We start from the raw sequence: 11,811 nt of genomic DNA on the forward strand, positions 1-11,811 counted from the left end.
GGCCTATGGGAATCTGGGCGGATTGGTGAGCTGCTGCGCGAGGGACGTTGCCTCCAGGCACATTTGCCCCCTCTTCGGGACTCTGGGCCTCGGGAGGCAGATGGGCAAATTGATGATATGAGATTCAGCAAGCTGGTCTTCTCCGGCAGAATACAATCGGCCATTCGTCTCGCCTCATCAGCCTCGTCCGGTGGGGTATTGGCGATGGATGAGGTCATGGACGCCGACACTGGGAAGACCGTGAGAGATGCACTTCTCGAAAAGCACCCATTACCTGCTAGCCCTGACCCGAGCGTTCTGGTGGATGCGGCGGACAGGCCTGAATGTGATCCCATTCTGTTTGAGAGGCTGACACCCGCCTTGATTAAACGCGTCGCTCGCGAGATGTCCGGCTCATCCGGCCCGTCTGGCCTTGACGCAGAGGCTTGGCAGCGAATGCTGACATGCTACGGAACTTGTTCGGACCGGCTGGCTTCTTCCATGGCGGAGACCGCCAGGCTTCTGTGCAGGGAGGATGTTGACCCGGATTCCTTGGCAGCCTTCACTGCGGCCCGGCTGATTCCGCTCAATAAGAACCCGGGCGTGCGGCCAATCGCAGTGGGTGAGGTGTTCCGTAGGATCATCTGCAAGGCTGTCGCCCGAGTGATAGAGCCTGACATGCTCATGGTCACGGCTCCTCTGCAGCTGTGCGCGGGTGTCCCATCTGGCTGCGAGGCTGCGGTACATGCCATGGAGCACCTCTTTGAGCAACCAGCGACTGAGGCGATCCTACTGGTAGATGCAGGGAACGCTTTCAACTCGCTGAACCGTGCCGTCGCCATGCATAATGTACCCGTGGTCTGCCCGCCGCTTGGCCAGATCTTCCACAACACCTACCGTTCGCCAAGCCGATTGTTTGTTGCTGGTGGTGGCGAAGTGCTGTCGCGCGAGGGTACCTGTCAGGGCGATCCCTTGGCGATGGGAATATACGCTGTGGCCATAACGCCTCTCATACGCCGCTTGGGAGAGCTCTGCCCCGATATCGTGCAGGAGTGGTACGCTGACGACGATTCCGCCGCTGGCCGTGTCCGGTCTCTGTTGCGCTATTGGAACAGTGTGAAGGAGCTTGGCCCGGCCTACGGATATACCCCTAACCCAAGGAAAACGGTGCTGCTGGTCAAGGAGGAGTGTTTGGAGGAGGCGTCCACCCTGTTCGCCGGCACCGGCATCAAAATCGTAACCTCCGGCTGTCGATATCTGGGAGGAGTGCTCGGCACAGGAAGCTTCAAGGCCGCGTACCTTGAGGAGGCGGTATCCGCCTGGTGCAGGCAGGTGGTGAACCTGGTATCTGTGGCCCGTACTCAGCCTCATGCAGTTTACGCCACGCTGCAGGGTGTCTACTCCAAGTGGCGCTACGTGCTCCGAGTGGCATCCTGCCCGCCTGCGTTACTAGAGCGCCTGGATACCCTGGTCAACCGTGACCTGCTACCCCTCCTCTTGGGTCGGGAGGTGCCTGATGAGGCAAGCCTTCGGCGACTCCTCTCAGTGCCCACCCGCCTTGGAGGCCTAAACATCCCGATTCTGGCGGCTGAGGCGGAGCGGGAGTATTCCACTTCTGTTGCGGTGACGGAGCCGCTTGTACGTCTGATGGTCGGTGATGGTTCGGGGAGTGCCGTCCCCGATGGCGAGGAGGTATCTTTGGCATCGCCTCAGAATCCACCATTGTCGGTTGCTTCTGCTTCTGCTGCGTCCGTGCCCGATGGCGAGGAGGTGTCTTTGGCATCGCACCGGAATCCACCAATGTCGGTTGCTTCTGCTTCTGCTGCGTCTTCTGCTGCGTCCGTTCGTGATCCTCCTGGACCTGTGACCCGGCCAGAACCTGGGGTCCACACCACCCAGCCGGTTCGTGATAACCCGTCGGTCGCAGCCGTTACCGAGTCCCGCAAGCGAGCGGTCTCACGTCGCAAGGACAAGGAGAAGTCGCAGAAGGCACTAGTCGCGGCGTTGTATCCCGATCTGCCACCGCCTCAGAAATGCCTCACAGATATCGCCGGTGAGAAGGGCGTGTCGTCATGGCTGACGTGTGCCCCGCTTACTGCGCACCGGACAATCCTAAACAAGTCCGACTTTCGAGATGCGGTGTGCATACGCTATGGGTACCTGCCACTGGATGTCCCGTGCAAATGCGCTTGTGGAGCGGACACCACCCTACACCACTCGATGACGTGTCCACATGGGGGGTACCCGATGGCACGTCATGACGAAATCCGGGACACCCTGGCGGCTGTCCTTGACGATGTCGTGCCAGACGTGGAGGTCGAGCCTAGACTGCTCCCTCTCGATGGCGAGGTGCTCGCCGGCCGGACCGCCAATCGCAGCGCTGAAGCTCGTTTGGACATCAGGGCCGGGGGTTTCTGGACAAGGCAGCAGGACGCTTTCTTTGATGTCAGGGTCACCCACCCTAAAGCGTCCCTGCTGTCGCGTTCGGAAGCCCTTGGCCAACTGCGCACCAACGAGTTGGAGAAGAAGCGAAAATACTGCCAGAGGATCACGGACGTCGAGCGAGGTGCCTTCACTCCGTTGGTGTTTGCTACGAATGGCATGGCTGGGGCAGAGTGTGGAATGTTCCTGAAGCGGCTTGTTCAGCGCGTGGTGGAGAAGCACTCTGACCTACAGTACTCTGTCGTCATGCACCATCTTCGTGCCAAGATTGCCTTCTGCCTCCTCCGCTGGGCCGTAACCTGTCTGCGTGGATGCCGGGGAGCTCGGGGTGGATGCCGGGGAGCTCGGGGCGTACGCCGTGGCAATTCGTTTGTCACGGAGTGCAGGCTGCTCCGGTAGTGGCATGGGGCTGTGTGGCCGATCCTAAACGGATGTTGTGACGTAACGGACATATCTGTTTTTGAGCATGTCTTTGTTTTTTTTTGTTTTTTTTTGGTTCTACTTTTATAATAGTTTGTTTTGTTTTGTTTATCGGACAGATCGAAATAAGCATTCACACGCAGACAAATTATACATCCACCACCCTATTGGTTTATGATGTTTTTACACATATACCCCCAATAGGCTATTTATCAGACTCGAGTTTTCAACTTACACATTCCACATTCACCACTCAATTGGCTTTTGGTTTGTTCACACATACGTACCATACGCGATATATTGGACTTGAGTTTTACCTTGTGTCCTTTTTTTGCAGTCTGCAGATTCTTTTGTTGGACATTGTTTATTGAGGTTCTTGTTGCTTTTGGTTTACGCATATGCGTCATTTGCCCGTAAAAGAGGCCTTGTTACTACTACTACTACTACTACTACTACTACTACTACTACTACTACTACTACTACTACTACTACTACTACTACTACTACTACTACTACTACTACTACTACTACTACTACTACTACTACTACTACTACTACTACTACTACTACTACTACTACTACTACTACTACTACTACTACTACTACTACTACTACTACTACTACTACTACTACTACTACTACTACTACTACTACTACTACTACTACTACTACTACTACTACTACTACTACTACTACTACTACTACTACTACTACTACTACTACTACTACTACTACTACTACTACTACTACTACTACTACTACTACTACTACTACTACTACTACTACTACTACTACTACTACTACTACTACTACTACTACTACTACTACTACTACTACTACTACTACTACTACTACTACTACTACTACTACTACTACTACTACTACTACTACTACTACTACTACTACTACTACTACTACTACTACTACTACTACTACTACTACTACTACTACTACTACTACTACTACTACTACTACTACTACTACTACTACTACTACTACTACTACTACTACTACTACTACTACTACTACTACTACTACTACTACTACTACTACTACTACTACTACTACTACTACTACTACTACTACTACTACTACTACTACTACTACTACTACTACTACTACTACTACTACTACTACTACTACTACTACTACTACTACTACTACTACTACTACTACTACTACTACTACTACTACTACTACTACTACTACTACTACTACTACTACTACTACTACTACTACTACTACTACTACTACTACTACTACTACTACTACTACTACTACTACTACTACTACTACTACTACTACTACTACTACTACTACTACTACTACTACTACTACTACTACTACTACTACTACTACTACTACTACTACTACTACTACTACTACTACTACTACTACTACTACTACTACTACTACTACTACTACTACTACTACTACTACTACTACTACTACTACTACTACTACTACTACTACTACTACTACTACTACTACTACTACTACTACTACTACTACTACTACTACTACTACTACTACTACTACTACTACTACTACTACTACTACTACTACTACTACTACTACTACTACTACTACTACTACTACTACTACTACTACTACTACTACTACTACTACTACTACTACTACTACTACTACTACTACTACTACTACTACTACTACTACTACTACTACTACTACTACTACTACTACTACTACTACTACTACTACTACTACTACTACTACTACTACTACTACTACTACTACTACTACTACTACTACTACTACTACTACTACTACTACTACTACTACTACTACTACTACTACTACTACTACTACTACTACTACTACTACTACTACTACTACTACTACTACTACTACTACTACTACTACTACTACTACTACTACTACTACTACTACTACTACTACTACTACTACTACTACTTGACACAATCTTTATTAGGAAACTTGAAATGGAGATGTGAAACACAAATACAGCCATGTAGATGGAGCAGCAATGCAATACAATGTCCAAAAACTCAAGAATTCATTATCATGGGGCAATGTTGGGCAAATGTCTGTCAGGTACTATCACGCTCAGGCTGCCCGCAACCTGCACATCGTCGTGAAATTCATCCTGTTGCGGCGGTATGACGATCTTGAACCACGCAAACAGGTGACTGCCCATCGCATAAGGCAGACTGACAGCTTACAACGGAGCTGACCCATGATAACCGATACGTGTAGGTCGACGTTCTTCTCAGCAATCAGGCATGCCAGTGTCTTCAGTGCCATTGAACATTCTCTGCCAATCATGCCCGAGGTAGAAAAAACTAGCGGTGTAAACGTACCTCTGTCAACTGCTGTCACCCGCTCTCCGTACTGGCGCTTCTTCATCCGTTCATGCGTTCGGAGCTGGCTGATGACTTCCTGACGCGACAGCAAGCTTGCCTTTGGGTGTGTAACCCGGATGTCGAAAAAGGCATCTTGCTGTCTCGTCCAGAAGCCACAAGCCCGGATGTCCAGGCGGGCACCTGCCGAGCGGTTGGCTGTCCTCCCTTGGAGCCGCTCACCATCATATGGTAGTAGAGGCGGTTCCACCTCCACATCCCGGACCGCCTCACGCATCACGTCAGCCAACAAGTCCCGGATCTCATTGTGGCGTGCCATGGGGTAGCCCCCTGCCGGACACATCATCGCATGGTCTATTGTGTTTGCAGCACCACATACACAGGTCAGGGGGAGTCCGTCAGGCTGCAGGCCGTAGCGGATGCAGAACGCATCTCGGAAATCCGATTTGTTCAGCACCATCTGCATTTGGGACGATGGTTCCGCCGTTACCCAAGATGATACGCCCTTTTCCGCGGCATTCTCCACCAACAGCGCCTGTGTTGCTGTCAAATCCGGGCGCAATTCGCTAACGAGACCCGTGGCTTGGGCAGCTTTCTCTCTGCGAATACGTCCGGCCTCCTGCCGGCTGAGGGCTATTGCCTCGTTCAGCTGGTCTGTTTGAGTAGTTTCGTTGGTGCTTGTTGGATGTTCTGGTGGTCTTATGCAGGCCGCCACAGGAGCCACAATCTGTCTGGATGCAGAAAACTCTTTCTCGGCCTCCACCGAGGGCACAGGGATTGCCATGCCACCAAACCGCGCTGGTAGCGATAGCAACTTTCTCAGTGCCGACTCGTCCGAACACGAATGGCCGCTACTACTACTACTACTACTACTACTACTACTACTACTACTACTACTACTACTACTACTACTACTACTACTACTACTACTACTACTACTACTACTACTACTACTACTACTACTACTACTACTACTACTACTACTACTACTACTACTACTACTACTACTACTACTACTACTACTACTACTACTACTACTACTACTACTACTACTACTACTACTACTACTACTACTACTACTACTACTACTACTACTACTACTACTACTACTACTACTACTACTACTACTACTACTACTACTACTACTACTACTACTACTACTACTACTACTACTACTACTACTACTACTACTACTACTACTACTACTACTACTACTACTACTACTACTACTACTACTACTACTACTACTACTACTACTACTACTACTACTACTACTACTACTACTACTACTACTACTACTACTACTACTACTACTACTACTACTACTACTACTACTACTACTACTACTACTACTACTACTACTACTACTACTTGACACAATCTTTATTAGGAAACTTGAAATGGAGATGTGAAACACAAATACAGCCATGTAGATGGAGCAGCAATGCAATACAATGTCCAAAAACTCAAGAGTAGCAAGAACTACTACTACTACTACTACTACTACTACTACTACTACTACTACTACTACTACTACTACTACTACTACTACTACTACTACTACTACTACTACTACTACTACTACTACTACTACTACTACTACTACTACTACTACTACTACTACTACTACTACTACTACTACTACTACTACTACTACTACTACTACTACTACTACTACTACTACTACTACTACTACTACTACTACTACTACTACTACTACTACTACTACTACTACTACTACTACTACTACTACTACTACTACTACTACTACTACTACTACTACTACTACTACTACTACTACTACTACTACTACTACTACTACTACTACTACTACTACTACTACTACTACTACTACTACTACTACTACTACTACTACTACTACTACTACTACTACTACTACTACTACTACTACTACTACTACTACTACTACTACTACTACTACTACTACTACTACTACTACTACTACTACTACTACTACTACTACTACTACTACTACTACTACTACTACTACTACTACTACTACTACTACTACTACTACTACTACTACTACTACTACTACTACTACTACTACTACTACTACTACTACTACTACTACTACTACTACTACTACTACTACTACTACTACTACTACTACTACTACTACTACTACTACTACTACTACTACTACTACTACTACTACTACTACTACTACTACTACTACTACTACTACTACTACTACTACTACTACTACTACTACTACTACTACTACTACTACTACTACTACTACTACTACTACTACTACTACTACTACTACTACTACTACTACTACTACTACTACTACTACTACTACTACTACTACTACTACTACAACTACTACTACTACTACTACTACTACTACTACTACTACTACTACTACTACTACTACTACTACTACTACTACTACTACTACTACTACTACTACTACTACTACTACTACTACTACTACTACTACTACTACTACTACTACTACTACTACTACTACTACTACTACTACTACTACTACTACTACTACTACTACTACTACTACTACTACTACTACTACTACTACTACTACTACTACTACTACTACTACTACTACTACTACTACTACTACTACTACTACTACTACTACTACTACTACTACTACTACTACTACTACTACTACTACTACTACTACTACTACTACTACTACTACTACTACTACTACTACTACTACTACTACTACTACTACTACTACTACTACTACTACTACTACTACTACTACTACTACTACTACTACTACTACTACTACTACTACTACTACTACTACTACTACTACTACTACTACTACTACTACTACTACTACTACTACTACTACTACTACTACTACTACTACTACTACTACTACTACTACTACTACTACTACTACTACTACTACTACTACTACTACTACTACTACTACTACTACTACTACTACTACTACTACTACTACTACTACTACTACTACTACTACTACTACTACTACTACTACTACTACTACTACTACTACTACTACTACTACTACTACTACTACTACTACTACTACTACTACTACTACTACTACTACTACTACTACTACTACTACTACTACTACTACTACTACTACTACTACTACTACTACTACTACTACTACTACTACTACTACTACTACTACTACTACTACTACTACTACTACTACTACTACTACTACTACTACTACTACTACTACTACTACTACTACTACTACTACTACTACTACTACTACTACTACTACTACACTACTACTACTACTACTACTACTACTACTACTACTACTACTACTACTACTACTACTACTACTACTACTACTACTACTACTACTACTACTACTACTACTACTACTACTACTACTACTACTACTACTACTACTACTACTACTACTACTACTACTACTACTACTACTACTACTACTACTACTACTACTACTACTACTACTACTACTACTACTACTACTACTACTACTACTACTACTACTACTACTACTACTACTACTACTACTACTACTACTACTACTACTACTACTACTACTACTACTACTACTACTACTACTACTACTACTACTACTACTACTACTACTACTACTACTACTACTACTACTACTACTACTACTACTACTACTACTACTACTACTACTACTACTACTACTACTACTACTACTACTACTACTACTACTACTACTACTACTACTACTACTACTACTACTACTACTACTACTACTACTACTACTACTACTACTACTACTACTACTACTACTACTACTACTACTACTACTACTACTACTACTACTACTACTACTACTACTACTACTACTACTACTACTACTACTACTACTACTACTACTACTACTACTACTACTACTACTACTACTACTACTACTACTACTACTACTACTACTACTACTACTACTACTACTACTACTACTACTACTACTACTACTACTACTACTACTACTACTACTACTACTACTACTACTACTACTACTACTACTACTACTACTACTACTACTACTACTACTACTACTACTACTACTACTACTACTACTACTACTACTACTACTACTACTACTACTACTACTACTACTACTACTACTACTACTACTACTACTACTACTACTACTACTACTACTACTACTACTACTACTACTACTACTACTACTACTACTACTACTACTACTACTACTACTACTACTACTACTACTACTACTACTACTACTACTACTACTACTACTACTACTACTACTACTACTACTACTACTACTACTACTACTACTACTACTACTACTACTACTACTACTACTACTACTACTACTACTACTACTACTACTACTACTACTACTACTACTACTACTACTACTACTACTACTACTACTACTACTACTACTACTACTACTACTACTACTACTACTACTACTACTACTACTACTACTACTACTACTACTACTACTACTACTACTACTACTACTACTACTACTACTACTACTACTACTACTACTACTACTACTACTACTACTACTACTACTACTACTACTACTACTACTACTACTACTACTACTACTACTACTACTACTACTACTACTACTACTACTACTACTACTACTACTACTACTACTACTACTACTACTACTACTACTACTACTACTACTACTACTACTACTACTACTACTACTACTACTACTACTACTACTACTACTACTACTACTACTACTACTACTACTACTACTACTACTACTACTACTACTACTACTACTACTACTACTACTACTACTACTACTACTACTACTACTACTACTACTACTACTACTACTACTACTACTACTACTACTACTACTACTACTACTACTACTACTACTACTACTACTACTACTACTACTACTACTACTACTACTACTACTACTACTACTACTACTACTACTACTACTACTACTACTACTACTACTACTACTACTACTACTACTACTACTACTACTACTACTACTACTACTACTACTACTACTACTACTACTACTACTACTACTACTACTACTACTACTACTACTACTACTACTACTACTACTACTACTACTACTACTACTACTACTACTACTACTACTACTACTACTACTACTACTACTACTACTACTACTACTACTACTACTACTACTACTACTACTACTACTACTACTACTACTACTACTACTACTACTACTACTACTACTACTACTACTACTACTACTACTACTACTACTACTACTACTACTACTACTACTACTACTACTACTACTACTACTACTACTACTACTACTACTACTACTACTACTACTACTACTACTACTACTACTACTACTACTACTACTACTACTACTACTACTACTACTACTACTACTACTACTACTACTACTACTACTACTACTACTACTACTACTACTACTACTACTACTACTACTACTACTACTACTACTACTACTACTACTACTACTACTACTACTACTACTACTACTACTACTACTACTACTACTACTACTACTACTACTACTACTACTACTACTACTACTACTACTACTACTACTACTACTACTACTACTACTACTACTACTACTACTACTACTACTACTACTACTACTACTACTACTACTACTACTACTACTACTACTACTACTACTACTACTACTACTACTACTACTACTACTACTACTACTACTACTACTACTACTACTACTACTACTACTACTACTACTACTACTACTACTACTACTACTACTACTACTACTACTACTACTACTACTACTACTACTACTACTACTACTACTACTACTACTACTACTACTACTACTACTACTACTACTACTACTACTACTACTACTACTACTACTACTACTACTACTACTACTACTACTACTACTACTCGTCTAGCTGAATTTGCATCGACTCAACCTCAGGCAGCCTACAGTGCCTTCATTCAGGGACTACAGCCGCGGTGGTCCTTTCTCTCAAGAACCCTTGAGGATGCTCCTGCACTGTTTGGTCGTCTTGAAGACGTGATTCGGGACATCCTGATCCCAGCTCTGACAGGCCACGCGCCACCGTCTTCTCAGGAGCGTGCACTGCTGGCCTTCCCATGTCGCCATGGTGGTCTTGGCATCACCGACCCGACATCTATGGGCGGCAACTACCGCAATTCACGCAAGATCACGACATCCCTGTGGGAGAAACTAATCGCCCAAGATTCCTCCCTAGATGGCACCGCGGCGCAAGTTCTCCGCATGAAGGCAGAGGTACGTACGACTTTGCGAACCAACCTCCTGGCAGCCGTGAAGTCTTTCAAGGATGGTGCTGGAGCAGAGCTTGAGCTGCAATTGACCCTAGCTTCGGAGAAGGGGGCCTCCAGCTGGCTGACTTGCCGCCCTCTAGCCATCCATGGATTTCGTTTGTCCAAGGCGGAGTTTCGCGATGCCCTCTGTCTCCGGTACGGGTGGACACCAGCACGCCTGCCATCAGGATGCGTCTGTGGCCACGGTAACTTTGACGTCACCCATGCCTTGTCCTGCAGTACTGGGGGATTCCCCAGTATTCGACACAATGAAATTCGAGACCTCACGGCTGATGTTCTGCGTCAGGTC

Source organism: Sycon ciliatum, chromosome 12, assembly GCF_964019385.1.
Source record: "Sycon ciliatum chromosome 12, ocSycCili1.1, whole genome shotgun sequence".
Classification (NCBI taxonomy): Eukaryota; Metazoa; Porifera; class Calcarea; order Leucosolenida; family Sycettidae; genus Sycon; species Sycon ciliatum.